The 15,928-nt window shown below is 41.1% G+C and overlaps 1 protein-coding gene across 12 annotated transcripts in view; it reads right to left on the bottom strand.

The window, feature by feature from the left end:
• chb (chromosome bows) overlaps nucleotides 1–15,928 on the bottom strand; it is a 228,678-nt gene that overhangs the window by 125,928 nt on the left and 86,822 nt on the right. The window lies entirely within an intron of this gene.

Raw genomic sequence — 15,928 nt, 5'->3', positions numbered from 1 at the left:
AGCCTCGCGTGTTATCTCCATCGCTGCTGTGCACGAACTGAATACGTTTCAACTTGCAACGGCAGCAGCTGACGCAATACTGGAGTCAAATCAATGAAACCTATTCCAATTCATTTATTGCCAATCCAAAAATAGACAGATTTCGGCCTTTTATATTGACCTAATAACATAAAATATACATATAATGTAGGCACAATAAATCATGCGAATAAAAAATGTATGATCAACTCTTGAAGAGTTCTCGTATTTTGGAAAAATCAAGAAATTTACAATGGCTACGGAAATTAGTTTCATTATCGTTTTAAATAAACCAGTCATACTCAAACTACTTACAAAAACCACGACTTTTTCTCCTTCCTCTTTCGAAATACCCTCGTGACGTCTATGAAAACCAATAATTTCCAATCAAAGACAACTTTATTCTTAATACTGTCACTTAACCAACAAAGCAAAAGGTATTTAGGTGTGGCTTTACGAGCTCAATGAAATATCAGTTCCCGGCAAAAACAAATTGTTACGGAAATGACGGGAAAGGCCCTGGGATCAATGCTACCTCTAAGACGGGCGCACCGTGACGTTGTAGCGCCACTATAATTAGGACCCAATAGGACGAAATGTTTCCTGCCGCAAGCGACACCGCAGCCTCGTACCAGCCTCCGCCGTCCATAATATGAGTTGAGGCTTTCAAACCGAGAAATAACCTTGGTATAAATGCATAGTAATTAGACCCTTATGGGGAAGAGTGGAGAGACACCGAGGGAAAGAGCGGGAGAAAAGAGAGAAATAAACTCCATATGGGTGCGCTGCAAGAAAGCGCGTGATTCCCGAGCATTTCGAATCCCAATGGGCACAGTGGGCAAGGTCGGCTAGCCGCTATTAGTGGACGATGACGCGACACTATGTCATCATAGTAGTGTTACCACAGGTTTCAGTTCAATGCCATTATAAAACGCTTTCGTTTCCGTGGAGGATATTATGCATAACAGAATATCATACGAAGGAGCATAACGGCACCAATTGGGTTCCGCGTCAGAACAAATGTAGTCGATGCGCAGGGTGTTAACGTGGGAGCAGCTCAACTCGTGGCCCCTTTGCAGTGCTCCCAACTACAAACATTCTAGAATCGCCTTCATGATTTTCGTCTCTTTTTGTCAATTTCCAAATAATATTATTTCATGAGATTTATCTAAATAATTAAAACCAATAACAAAAATAATGGTTTTAATTATTTTTTCCATTTTATTGCATCAACTAGTTATCACTTTCTTTATTCATTTTACAAGTATTCAATTTGACCAATCAAAATAAATGCAAAACATCATTTTCATAAAAAAATTATGCAGAGAATGTAAAAGTGGGCCCTAAACTATTGGGCCTAAATTTATGTCCTAGAAGTATTCCGACATTGTTACACATTTCATGATAAATGTGACTATGGCACCGAATGAACAGCCATCTGGTTTAATCCTGAAAGAAAGTCAGGACCAAATCAATACAACAATCGCTCGTTAAATATGTTTGAATGAACAAAAATATGAAAATCACTTAGATAATGCGCAAGCCTAGTACGCTGAAAATTTTAGATCGTTTAATTCATATAACAGTCGGGATTTGAATATTTAGATGGAAGAAACGTTGCATGCAATGACGTTTGCACCTTTGAGTTATCGTTAGTAAACAATATAATCCGTTATGTAGCCTTAAAAATTCATCTATGTAACTACTACTACTCACAGTAAAAACATATCAAATCTAAAGAAGTTACAAAAATAAATAAGGAAGTCAAAATAATAAAAAGCAGATGTTTTCAAGATGTAATTCAACTCATATCACTTTCGTATCCAAATGTGATACCTTCTATTGCGGCGGCTCACGACGCGTAATTACTGTGAGTATTACTGCGACTGAATCAAAGGTCATGCAAAAACTAGTAATAACATGGACGGACGCACACGAAAATGATACATCGATGACATTAACTCTTGAGACACTATGACAAAACTGAATACGGCAAGGTGATACTGGCCATTAAAAGAAAACAGGTGCAGTGCGCTTGGTAGCTTAACGCAAATCAAGAGCATTTCAATGAGGAAGGAAATTGAGGATGAAAGCACAGTCACAGCCGATGCGTCTCTGCTACGTAATGTAAAGAGGAGAATGGAGTGGGAGTCGCAATATCCCAAGACGACCAGGCTGTTTCTCAAGAGGCACCGAGAGGACGATCGTCCTCGTGCGGCTCAATTGGGCGTGGAAGCGCCTCGTTTACGCCACAGCCCAACTTCCTGAACACCTCTCCCGATCACACACCCCCACACAAACAAAGCACGCCCGTGCCAACCCGCCCATGTGCTCCGGCACCTTAATGGCATCCCACGCGACCGCGAGACGAGCGACGGCAAAACGCGCCCGGGGGGGGGGGGGGGGGGGGGGGGGGGAAGAGAAGAATCCCCGCTCGGTATGTGCGCATCCTCCGTGAAAGCATTAAAGGTCGGCCTAACCACACAAAGACTCCCCGTGGAAAGGGATAACAGTGTAACAACCGCGTGGCTTTCTACTAAATTTCTTCTTTTCTCTTCTCGAAAGCAATCAAAATTTTTAACAAAATCTCACAACTGGATTCCCTCGATTTGATCCCAGGAATTTCAGATGCGAGTTTTTACTAAAAACAACATTACACTTACTGTGTATCATAAAAGATAAGCGAACGTCAGTCTAATTACGATATTACACTTTTGGGGTTATCATTATGTCGAAATGATGAACTTGATATGGAGGCTGATTACTATTCTTTATCTTTAACGGAAATCTTGCAAATCAAATAAATTCCACCAATTGTAAAGATCATCCCAGCGGCGTTATAAACGCTGGCAATAAGAGCATATTTCTAATTTGAATGCTAAATTCCTCATCATCTGAATGAATGAACGGTGCGGAGGAACGTACTAGAGACGGGAACGCTTTTTTTAAATCTAAAAAAACCCTAGAAGCTTCTCTATAACGTGACCAATTCACTACGACACTCAAAGCTAGCGACTCATTGACTGTCATTAGGAGTATTAATTGAATGCCCTTAATGATAAGAAATACGTAAAACGATCACTTTGGCTTAAAAACAAACAAAACATAGGTACTGAAAAAAATCAGTTTCTCTGGCGACACTTCACGGTTGTATTACCTATGACTGAAAACTTGAGCTTCTTTTCGTAGAATGGAACTACATTTCCCGGACGGTGACGGATGCATCAACCGTTCCGCTACCGTTACTGCGCGGAGTGGGAGGGGACAATGTAAAAAGTCCTTATCAGATGAGAAATCTATTCCTCCTCAACCCACCTCCGCGAAATTCCAAAGCAATCCGGCACTGTTTCCGCGTGCACGTATCATTCACCTCCTCAGAGACCTCGCCGCCACCTTACATTCACCCCCCGTTACAACCACCGACGTCTTCCTCACCGTCCTCGAGCATTTGCCTTCGACTGCGTTCTCAACTCTTTCCCGCGAACTTCAAACGAGCATCAAATTTACCAAAATCAATTGATAGAAAGAAATGCAAAACCACTATATTTCTGTCCAGAACGTATTTGTCTGTATTGCAATGATTCAACGAATACTTGTCTGAGAACGTATGGCTACTTTGTCAGATTTGTTCGAAAATACCAAGAAATATTTTGATTAAAAACTACTACACGATCCTAAGTCATTTGATTGTATGAAAATGGAGAATATATTGATCACCAAACACATCAAAGGGAAGAAATTAAAACAATGTCTTATAAACGTGGTCTCACCTACCAATTTTAACGGCTCTGAATAGCCCTTAAAGAATTGGAGCTCGCAGAACAGATTTTAATTGTATATTTTTGAGAGAAACTTCAGGTATTAATTATATGTCTCTTCGCCAGATAGAATACTTATCTAATCCTAATTATAAGCACTCCTAATTCCAACACACCTTTCCTCTTGGTTCCCAGACCACCACCTACCGCCCATACGGTCCTCGCCCTTCTACTCAACCCGAGACCCCACCCGTGACTCCCACTCCACAGCTTCCCTCCTTTCCCACCGCCAACCCTCCTCGGCTCCTAGCCTCTGGCCTTTGTAACGGGGGATTCGCGCGCTTCGCTTATCGCAAGGGCGAAACACAAGACCCGTGAGGATGGACATACATGGGTGGCTTTGCCTCTCCCCCAGTCAGCCCCTCCCACATCCATCCCTCTGGACTCCCACCTTTCGCTGTCCCGGCCGGCCATCCCGACCCTCTTCTTCCCGGCCCTCTACGGCCTTCTGATCGGGAGAGATTCGATGGACGGACGCCTTCCAAGGATCCCCGCTGCGTGGGAAAGCATCTTCTCCCCACCCAAGCCGCTAGTCCCAAACTCACGGTTCATGGGAGAAGACGAAGGACTGGGTGCCTCGATTCTTGTCCCTCTGGATGTGCGATATGTCGATGCAAATTTTGGTGGTGGATTATTTCAAGCGGAATGTCGACCCTCGATTTTGAAAAAATTACGAGACTTCGAAGTTGTAGATTGAATAGGTTGTCAGTACTGAATGCGGGCAATTATTTTTTGAACCCAAAGGGTGGAGAGTTAATGGGCATATCGCAATAAATGTAGGCTTTCCAAAAGCAACTCGTTAAGGTAATAACGATGTCGAGTCAGTGAGATGTCGAGATGTGAATACGGTGTGCGATATACAACGCGATTGACAATTTTTCAGGCATTCAATTTACGTCGCAATAAGGTTTTACGTCGCAATAAGGTGTTCAAATTCGAGCACCGTGCTATGGTACTTCCGACTTACAGCAGATCACCCGCTCGAAGCAAGCCCCTCCCGAACTCCACCCGCAGCAGCGGTTTGGGGCCCGTGTGACTGGTCTCGGCCGCTTGGGAGCTGAATTTTCAGTTACGCCCCGAGGTTCAACGAACTCTCAGATGACACACCGAAGATTTATCCATAAAATGTTTTAAGTTACACCTCAAAAAGTAGCATCGCTGCCACAGGCTAATACCACACCTAAAAAAATTAAATAATCATACGACTTTCCGAGCACGAAGATGACTTTCTGAGGTCGACGCACATGCATCTGATTCTGCTCTTTCGTGATACGATTGATTTTCCAACTCCCTCCATTCGTACCGCGATTATTCCACATTAGTTAGCTCTCTTTCAACCCAGCTCGACTAAAAAAACTTCTCCTAGGGCGGAACTAGCAGCCGTTGTCCTCAAACAAAAAGACTTCCCAGTTGAACCCACAAGAAACCCCCATGAAAGTCAACTACATCACTCAATCTCCTTCCCCGATTCGAGTTCCCTTTTCCCTGCAGCTAAATTACAGACAACCACATGCATTAACTCATGCGAGCAAACACGGGAATCACGGGAATCGTTTTAGAGGTGAGTCGAAAGTGACTTTCACAAATGTGAATTTGCCAAGACAATGACAGCCTATTTGAATGGCTCGAAAAGAGCAGTGGTTGGAAGTAAACGAGATCCAGTTTAGAGATCGAGAAAAGATTTAAGCGGGAGTGGGGATGACAAAGTATTCTCCTTCCATAGCCCGAGAGCGATAGGTCTTCACAACTCCCTCACATTCCACAATCGATCATCCGTTTTTGAACAGGCTTGTCTGACAAAAGTGTCTTTCGTTAAGTATCTAGCACCCCGGAAGATAAGAGATTTCTTCTCACATTATCCTGTAACCGGGAGAGTAACAACGGTTTAAAATATACGAAACCTAAGAACTAACGTAAGTGTTACACATAAACACAATCAGATGAAAACTAGGAGTAAGTGGAATAAAACTTTAAAAGGATGTCTAAACGATTTTCACGCCAATTATTTTTTGTGGTTCGAAAAATCGCAGTTTGCCACCAAATTTTTTCACTTTCAGCCAATATTTATTAATGTTGACCTTAGTTTGGCATTCAAGGGTGAAATTTAACAACCAGTTTTTTTATAACAAATATCAAAATTTAATAAATCGCACCATCAAACAAAAATATAAAAAAACGCAACATTAATACAGCAACGCTGCATCACAATCCACAGGCACGGAGAGGGACAAAATTTGCTAATTGAAAGCAAACAATGGGCGAATGAAATGCCCAAACTACCCAGATGGATTCCATAGAAATATAATTACTTTCTAAAGCCACGCTTTCATCCGTAGGTAGCGGATGAAGACTATATTTTAGCCCAAAAAAAACTCTTGAGAAATTCGTCGGTTTCTCTTTGTGTCATATGAAGGCCAATTTAAACGTCGCGACGGTGAAAGCCGCTAATGTGTTTTTCCTAAGGGAGAGACTACGCGAGAGATTCAGCACAAAGGGAGTTGGGAAATGGCGTGAGAATGCTGCCATTTCTTAATTTTAATGCCGCTCTGGTAATTACTCATTTACACCGGCAATTTCTTTAATTTGACATGCCACGAAACTCACGAAAGGAATATAGTTTTCCATTTTACTGCTACATAGAATTCTGGGGCAGCTATCCAATGGCCCATGACCTTCATAACATTCACCAATAAAACACCCCAAGAGTGCATCCAATTCGACCGGCCGAAACGACTTGTGGGTCTGTTTTGCGAGCAACGGAAATAATGTTACCCATCACACACTGTTTACTAGATAATATTTTATGATCTATAAATGTTCATTCTAGATCGAATTGACACAAATGGTCGAGGAAAATCTATAACGGTCGTTTATGGATCGGCGACTTCACCACCTACGCTTGAGCTAATTTTGGATATCAATCGGACACCAATCTGCTTGCACATAAGTTTTTGATGACAGAAAAAAATGTCGAATGAAAAATACTTCTCGGTTTCAACCTTTGAACCCACGCATTACGGATGCATCACCTCCGCACGTGTCCATTACCTTCTGTCAACACCACGACAACTCTACGCAACCCGCTGTCTTAGCCCGGGGGTGAGGAATGGCACAGGCATGAACACCTCCATCGTAAATTCCCCTCGCCGTCCTCTCTGACACGACCTCCTCGCCCTCGGGCGCGCGCGCTCCTTCAGCCAGGCAAAAAACAAAGGATACACAGAAAAGCGGTTGAAGGAGGATCGAGGGGGAACAGTTCTGGATCTGCATTTACATACGACGCGAGCGGGCCACGAAGGGAAGATAGAGGCGGGTGAGCGACCGGGAATAGGGTAACCAGGCGTGGGGGTTGCGGGTAGCGAAAAGAGTGGGGTCGCGGGAATAATAGCATTCCCAACATTCACCACAACGGGGAAGGAGACTCCTAAGAGCGAACACACGGGAGGTAAAATCCATTCTCTTCACACTCTTCCAGAGGCGTATCTATGACGCATTTATTTAAGGCGGTTGACACCGACAACTTGTCAACACTTTTGGTACCGTTACAAGACAAATTACAAATCATCAGTTCTCTCAGACTAACTGCGATATTAATGGCGGCAATGTGGCCCCATTTCTTCGAATGCCAAAGGAAGAATTTTAATTTCAACCAAGAAAACGATTACTGCGTTGAAATGGGTCCACTTCGCTCGGTAAGTTAAACGGTATTAAGATGTATCGTACTATATTTGTGCCTTAAGGGATTCCTGATCAACCGAAACAACGCGTTCCACGCATTACAATACACAACACCTATAAAAAGATTTTTAATGAAAAACTAAAGCTACACATTTTTTTGCATTAGATTTTGCGAATATTTTTTTAATAATTTCAATTTCATTAAAGCAAAAAAGAGGATGATAGACTAATAACCACCACCAGAAAAATTGAGGGATATCAAACTTCAGATAACGTGCACATTAAAATGAAAAAATACATCTCCATAAATTATTCAAAACTATCAGGCAACCAATACTCTCTCGTCAAACCTTTTTAGATGGAAATGAATAAATTAGTAACTTGGTGATTCCACTGAAAATTGATGGGGAGTCTTCTGTAGAGGCTGGCCTTAACTGCGTTACTAGCGTACTTGATATAATTGATGGTTTCCGGTGTAATTTTATGGAATCGATTCATATTGGAAATGAAAAAATAGTAACTTTGTAATTTTCAGTGGAATCACAAAGTTAATATTTCTTGATTTCCAATATGAATCGATTCCATAAAGTTACGCCGGAAACCATCAATTATACTTTTTAGATGGGCTTAAAAAAATTACTGTGCAACGAATTAAAACCCTAAACAGCTGTCACTATATTAAAACAGCTTAATTTAATAAATCAAACTGTGGATTCTCGCAAAGTTTATTTTAGTTTTGGGACAATGTCCCGTATTTTACCAATTAACGCCTATTAGTGCGAATTTCCTAAACAGCTGCTGCATCACCTCTCGCGGATGATTAATGTCGATTAACACTAGCATTTCTGGGGACAATCGTTCAATAACAGGATTATATTGAAGTTTAACAAATTCTAAAGTTACATAACGGATTATTACATCTTCCCCTGAACAATTTCAATTTTTAGGGTAAATAAAGGCTTCCTACGTTTAACGGCACTATTTGGCGGTATGATTCTTCACCTCGCAAACACTTTAAAAATAACCTTTGTGCGCCAACCTCTTCTTGGGTCTCCGCAACTGGTTCCCCACAGGCTTGGGACCCTTGCTTCGACATAAACCACTCACCCGTGACCGAAAAAGCCGTAAGAGGCACAAAAAGGAAACGAGTAATATCCATAATCCTTTCGAAGGTAACACTTCCGACCCAACATTTTTTTTTGTGCTCCGCCACGACGGGATCCATTCGGAAACCATTCTTTCGACATCAACGGACGCAATGAGGGAGACTCCACTCCCTCTTTTTTCCCAATCGCCGACCCCTAACCGGGAGGACCTTTAACGCTTGGCGGTCCTCAAATTGCCCATACCTTCGCGACCGCAGAAGAACTCTCGGGAGGTCCTCCGTTGTTTCTGCATGCAAACAGTCACACGCAACTATAGAATTGGGTGAAAAGTGACGAGAGAGATGGGGTCGAAAATGAACTGATTGAAGCGTGCGATAAATGCGGTATTTACTTTCTACCCAGAATTTATGCACACACAATCATCCTCCTCGTTCACTGTGCTGAATTTGACGAAAGCCTTTTAATTAATGGCATATTATATACATTGCCTTCATTTACTGGTTGCATAATCCCGCAAAATGTACAAGAATATGGAAAGGCCTTCTGGAATGACGGCACAAGCACGCCATATACATATAACCCCACCTGATAAGTCATGCTCGCGTCCATTTCTAGAAACAAATTCTCTTTCGATAGCTAACTGAGCAATCTCTGTGCCAATAATGTATACATTTCATTTTTACGGTACACATGCGAACTAAGGAAAAAATGAGTCCATTCCTTGATAAGTATAACTGCACCCACTGAAACTTGGTGGAATTGCTTCATACAGAAATACACATAAACTGCAACTTAGTTTTTCCACATCAACTTTAATTGTATACGGCTTAGGTTCCGTTAAAGATCAACATTGTGAGGTGTAATGAGGTTTGATATTCAACGAAATAGTTTGGCGTGTCAAACTAATTTTAAGCAACAAACCAACGCTTTTCACGTTGCTGAACTAGATATAGTTATCAAGCATTAAATATTTCCTCCCCCGACAAATGAATTCTGGACCCACACAAAGTAGTTGACATCCTACTGGAATCTTGCCCGGTCGAAATCCTTCTGATGGAGGGAGGGAAGAGGGGGTTTTCCGATCGGCCGTTCGGGAGAATGACGGGGAAAGCTGCTGGCGGAGTGGGTGAAGTTCACGCGAGGTATGGTGCACACCAACACCACCGCCTAAGCACACCGTGAAGCTACGCTCAAAAACTCGCGGACGACAACCGATCACACCGAGCACGAGCAGAGGGCACCGCGTGAGCTCAGGGGACATGGCGGCGGTCGGTGTCGACGAAAAGGAATAGAGTTGCTTTGGTTAGCCGAGAGAGGGAATTCGTGTCACGAGAATGCCAAAAAGACCACATAACGGATCACGCCACTCCATCGAGGTTAACTTGATAACTGCTAAGGCGTAAGGTACATCGGCACCGCCAAGTGACATCTTCGCCGCTGAACAATAAATTTGGCTGGACCAAACTAAACTTCGGTAAATCACCAGGTTATCACCAGGTTATGAGGACCGCAGATATAACATTAACTGAAGGAAATAGTTGACAATACTATTTCCTAAATATTAAATACAGGTTAATATATACACGAAAATGGTTCAGTTTTTACACTAAAGATAAAAACGGTTAAATCAACTTAAAATACAACAATGCCAGCTAGTTCATCCATTCATTCGCACCGAGGAAACGTACTACAACATACACAGAATATTTTAGGGGCAGGCAACTTCAAGGTAAAAACTGATTTCATATTAATAAAGAAAGAACATTATCATAAAAAGAGACTTAAAAAACAAATTCAAATCCAACCGCATGGAATTGTTCCCTTCAATTTACTGGAGATTAAATTAAAATATATACATAAACTGGAGTTGATTAATAATCCATATTTGCCTGGCATGAGGCTATATTATATTCCGAAACATTAACTCCAATTACGAGTTCTGTTCAATGGGTGCCGAAGGATGGTTGATATAATATCCAGATTCAGTACAGGATAGGAACTACTTTTTAAAAACTCCTCGAAAGGCAAAATCCTAATCCCATAAGAAGACGTTTACGGACTGAGCATGCCAAGGATTTAGGACCACATAAGAACCGTTTTTAGCGATGTGAGTGAGATATGCTCAAATCAAAGGAGGAGGGCTGGAATCCCCTCCTGCAGCAGTAAGATGAAAGGGAGGTCACACTAGGCGTCTTCGGGTTGTCAAAATTCCTGGTTCTTTCTCGATAGTTTCTCTCACATATCCTCGGAGTTCGAAATCTAAGGAAAGTTCGGCATTAAAGCTCTTCCCAACTCTCATCCTCTCACGAGAAAATGAATTATGCCGACAGAAGAATCCATGACATCATTCTAATCTAAGAGCGAACAGGTTATAGAACTCGAGGTTGGGATGGGTGACCAAGGAAAAAGTAGGACGAAGCTTGACGAAAAAGTTAAGGCACAAATAAAAACATTGAAGCAAGTGAGTACTCTCATTTGCCTTAGACTTGGATTATTTGCGGAAACAGAAACATTGACTTCGTAGCCCCAGCAGTAAATAAGAAAAAATAGAGTATACCAAGAGGGGGCATACACTAAAAATAGATCCATAGAAATTTACGCCTCGATATTAGGATACATTAATACCCTAGGAATTATGTGCTTATTAGAGGCGGAGAAAAAATGACAAAAATATTGTTTTAAGAACAGGCACATTTCTTTTAAAATACCAAGACTAGTGTACTAGGATACCTTACTAGAAGTTGCTATGCTAAGTGCGAATTATTATGATATTTCAATGTGAACTGAGTATCTATGCTTTTCACACAGAGAATGAACTACGTAGAAGCAACCAATCTACACGATTTAGTTAATATTGCAACTAATAGCCAACAGATTATGAATTATGCGTAAAACATTTTCCTTTCTAAATTTTGTAGGTCATTCAAGTAACATCAATTAACAATACAGCCTTCACAGTTATACAGACAATATACACGCGTGTATGGGCACACTAAATTTTTCAATACGTTTAAGTTATCAAGTCAAATTAACCACGCACAATTATACAAAATAGCATTCACTAAACGCATATTCCCAGTAGAACTTGGAAATAAGGGAGACGACGGCACTCAAAACAAAAATCCGGTGCTCTATCGCGACATGAATGTTCCCAGATACTTCGTCTTCACTGCACTTGAAGATATGGATCATTAATTTTCGGCGTGCCCTCATAATTCCTTCACGTTTTGAGACCGACATTTTACAGGAAAACTATCAAGTGATAAAACTTGACTAACTGGAAAAGGAAATAGCCCCATTAAAAATGCACGCACCAAACTGAATCAATGCACGGGGTAATGTACGAAAAGTAATTAAAACTAATTAAATTTAGGAGCAGTCTCGCCTCTCACCGTTTTTCTTGACCTACGGGAACAGAATGCATGCAACTGATTTTACCAACGTTAACTTCAATAACCAGGGTTGATGGTCATGTTTTAACGCTTAATTTTAAAAAAATGGTTATCTTAACTCAGTAGATTTACCTCAATTCCTAATGCGTTAACATGTATAAGTAATGCAATTTTTATTTTACGGCAAATAGCTGATACCATGGACGCACCAGAAACTTTTTTAAAGAAAGAAGTTAGATCAAATTCAAATTAAGGAATAAACTGATGATTAAGACTATCGCAGTCGAAAGACACGCACTAGAAATTCGACTGAGGCGAAGGCCGAGCGCCCCAAGGCGAATGTAAAACGTCCTACGAGATTCGCGGGAATTCTTCGGAGAGACTTCATCCATGGCGCGTACACGGTTTCGGCAGGACTCTCATATAGTATATCGCGAGGAGTTGGGGGAGTGAGCGGGGAAAAGAGGGCTAGGCAGGACGACGAGCGGCGTCGTAAAATTAAAACGCGTGACATGACAGAGGCGCGTGTTTTGAGTCCTTGCGGTGGAAGTGGCCGGGAGAAGGGCGGGGTGGGCAAACAGAGAGCTTGGAACGCACGAGGTCAACTGTAAAAAGACACGCCGGCAACTTAACTAACAATCTTCCATCACGGGCCTTCGCCCAACCATGAAAGACGTGCGAATTTACGTACACACTCGGGGGAGAGATTGAGGAGGAATTTTCGAGTAGTGGGGTGACGCAGAAGGCGTTGCACAGAATTCCCTTCAACTTGATAGCGCACTTGAAAATTCCACCACTGAACACTAGGTACGGGATGCATCCAATTTCTAAGCGGAAGAGGGAATTAAGTTAGACATGGCAAACGCCCAGGTTTGAAATATAAGATACACTTGGCTTTTAAAAAAATAATTCAACTGTATTGAACATAAGTTTTGGCAGCGTTTACATCATTTATCTTCCGTGGCTTTCGAGAGCTGCTTTTTGTTGTTTAAGGTGCTGTCACTGGTGAGCTACCGAAAACCTCGAAGATTAATTCAACAGTATTTAACTACTTGCCATGGCCTATGGCCTCACGCATTGCATTTCTCGGATGACAAAGACGAGTCTCCAACTTCTCCCAAGAGGCCATCGGTGAGGTAGGTGGTACGCCACGTGTCACATGAACGATGACACCCGATTCCTCTGGTCAATTCAAATTAACTTAGTCACACATTACACCCGGAAAACGTGAAAAAATCCTTCACAGAAACAAGATATTACAAAAACAAATTATCAAGTTGGTTTGCATGTGTTATCTTCAATACAGCAATGGGCGAATGTAGAAAGCATAATAACAAGTATATTGATGTTCACCAACAATAACATTCTTAGGTGAATACCTAAAATAATTACACAATAAAATTCGTAGGAAATTAGTTTTTAACAACTAATGGATTAGGCCACCTGATCGGAATAGCCTTTCTTCAACCTCTTCGACCAGCTCTTTCGAGCTATATAGCGCTAAAAACGCATATAACTAAAATAATTGTAAGAAGTACTTTAAATTATTGCTGAAGCATTACATCACTTATCATTTTCAAACAAAATATTGGAGTTGGCCGCGTCAGCACATTCGCACATAACGTACAGGTTAGAATCGGTTTGGTATTATGACACGATTGACATTCTTTATCAAGGCCATTGGAAGAAGGCTTTGGTATCTCAAAATTTATTGGGTGAGCATTGAGTCACAAAGAATCACGTTTTAAAAGGCACTTTAAAAATGAGATCAAGCAGTAAATATTGTACCATATGGAATAAAGAAAGCCGCGGCGTATCGATCTTGCTCCTGGCATTTATCAAAGAAAACAAATCTTCCCCACCCTCTAGCAGCCAATAACCTCAGATAAACATATGGGAGACGCGTAATAGCCATAAAGAAAACCTTATCTGAAAGACTTTTAAGTATCATGTCTATTCTTAGACTTTCCACGTAATAGTAACTGACTAAATTGGCTTAAGTCGCCAATAAACATTTTATCGTGGGACACTCAGTTCCAATACGAATGAGAATCTAGAATTCTCCTCACGCCGACCATTACGACCGAGAAAAATTAAAAAATAACCCATCATACAGGAATAACTGGGCATCTACTGCCGCTAACCGGGCTGCAATCACGCTGTACGTGTACTTGAGATTCAGAGGCTACCCACTCCTTGTGTCCAGGAGTGTCAATTCTTTATCGCCCGCCATGACTACAGACCACCTCTCACGTTCAACGTATCAGAAACCAAAATCTCGCGACCAAACGGCGAACTCACCCGACGGGGTATATATTACTCGGGGAAGAAAAAATCCCGGCACTCGGTGCGTCGAGAATTGAAGACGAGATAAAGCGATAGGCCAGTGGCATCCCGCTGATGCGCACGAAAGAGCTCTCCGTCGCATACTTACACTTGGCTACCGTTTCCATTATGCTACCGGACGCAATTCACGTTCCTAACGCACAAAACGACTGCTGAGTGCCACAGGCCGTGTGTCGACGAAAATAACATAAGGGCTTACCTGAACCATTCGGAAAGAAGCACCACTTTTTGAAGAAACAGATGTTAAAATTTAGAAACAATTCTGTTACTATCTTAGCTAGCTTTAAGAGGGATTTCAGAAACATGAAAAATCCTAATCCTTTCCTTCAACACTTTCCTTTTTTCTGCAGTGTTAATTCTCTTATCAATGGAAAAAATCCAGAAATTGCAAAACTGACAAAATTGATCAGGCCTAAAATTCATATTAGCAAAAAATTACCCATGACATAGTTTCCATTCAACGTAATAAGTACACCTTTCGGATCCATCAAAGCAATAATATTTCAGGATTTTCATACCCTATATGAGACAGGAAACAAATGCATTAAGTTCCAACAAGTGAGGCGGGTACGAATTATTGTAAAGACCCACTTTCAATGGTCCGGCGTCGTTACGCATGAAGATGTATTGATTTCAACAATAGCACCGGTAATTCTCAATTTTCCGATTTATGTGTACAAGGATTGATTAAAAATGACACGAACGAATTCATGCCCCAAAAGAAAAAATTCAATTTATTACTGAAAGAGCGGAGTTTCATTGACGAATACTTGACTTTAAAATAAATTCTATACAATAATTTAGTATTTCTAAGATACTGATGGAGAATCTTATGACTGGTGCCTATTAGTTTGCTTCAGTTAGTTCCAGTTAATGACAGGATCTTATTTTCCGGGAGCGAATTTTTAAAATACCCTGATGCAATATGGTGGTGTAAAATAACACGAAATGGTTAAAAATATTCAATAAGGTAACACTAATTCCATGAAAAAGTAAATACATACATATATAAAACCATAAACACAGTAATCAACCTGAAGGTCGGCCTGGTAGGTGATGGTAGAGTTCACCCAGCAATAAGCCCGACGGCGTGTGAAATTCACACATCAGGGTAGGGGGGCCAGTTCCTTTCCCTGTAACAGTTATGGTTTCCCAGGAGTATCTGGTACCCGAAAAATCACATAGCTTGGGTGGAGCTGCAGGTGCCCAGAGTGCCTTGCCCGGAAATCGAACCCGGGCCCCTCCGGTCGGCAGTCCAAACGCTCTACCCCCTGGACTACCGCGATTCACATATATATATATAAATAATATATATATATATATATATATATATATATATATATATATATATATATATATATATATATATTTATTTATATGTATATATATATATTTATATGTATATATATATGTACGCATATACACGCACACATGCATATCCTACAGTACATATATATTAGATGCATCACACAAGTATTATGTTTAATAGACCATCATTGGGAGGAATTATATCTTGTTTTATTCTAATAACCTGAAACAATATTATCGCAGAAAAAATATAACGTAGTAC

The sequence above is a fragment of the Hetaerina americana genome, unplaced genomic scaffold, assembly GCF_022747635.1.
Source record: "Hetaerina americana unplaced genomic scaffold, ioHetAmer1.1.p SCAF_1, whole genome shotgun sequence".
Taxonomy (NCBI): Eukaryota; Metazoa; Arthropoda; class Insecta; order Odonata; family Calopterygidae; genus Hetaerina; species Hetaerina americana.
Note: the sequence above shows the minus strand (reverse complement) of the source record. Positions and strands in the feature narration are given on the sequence as shown.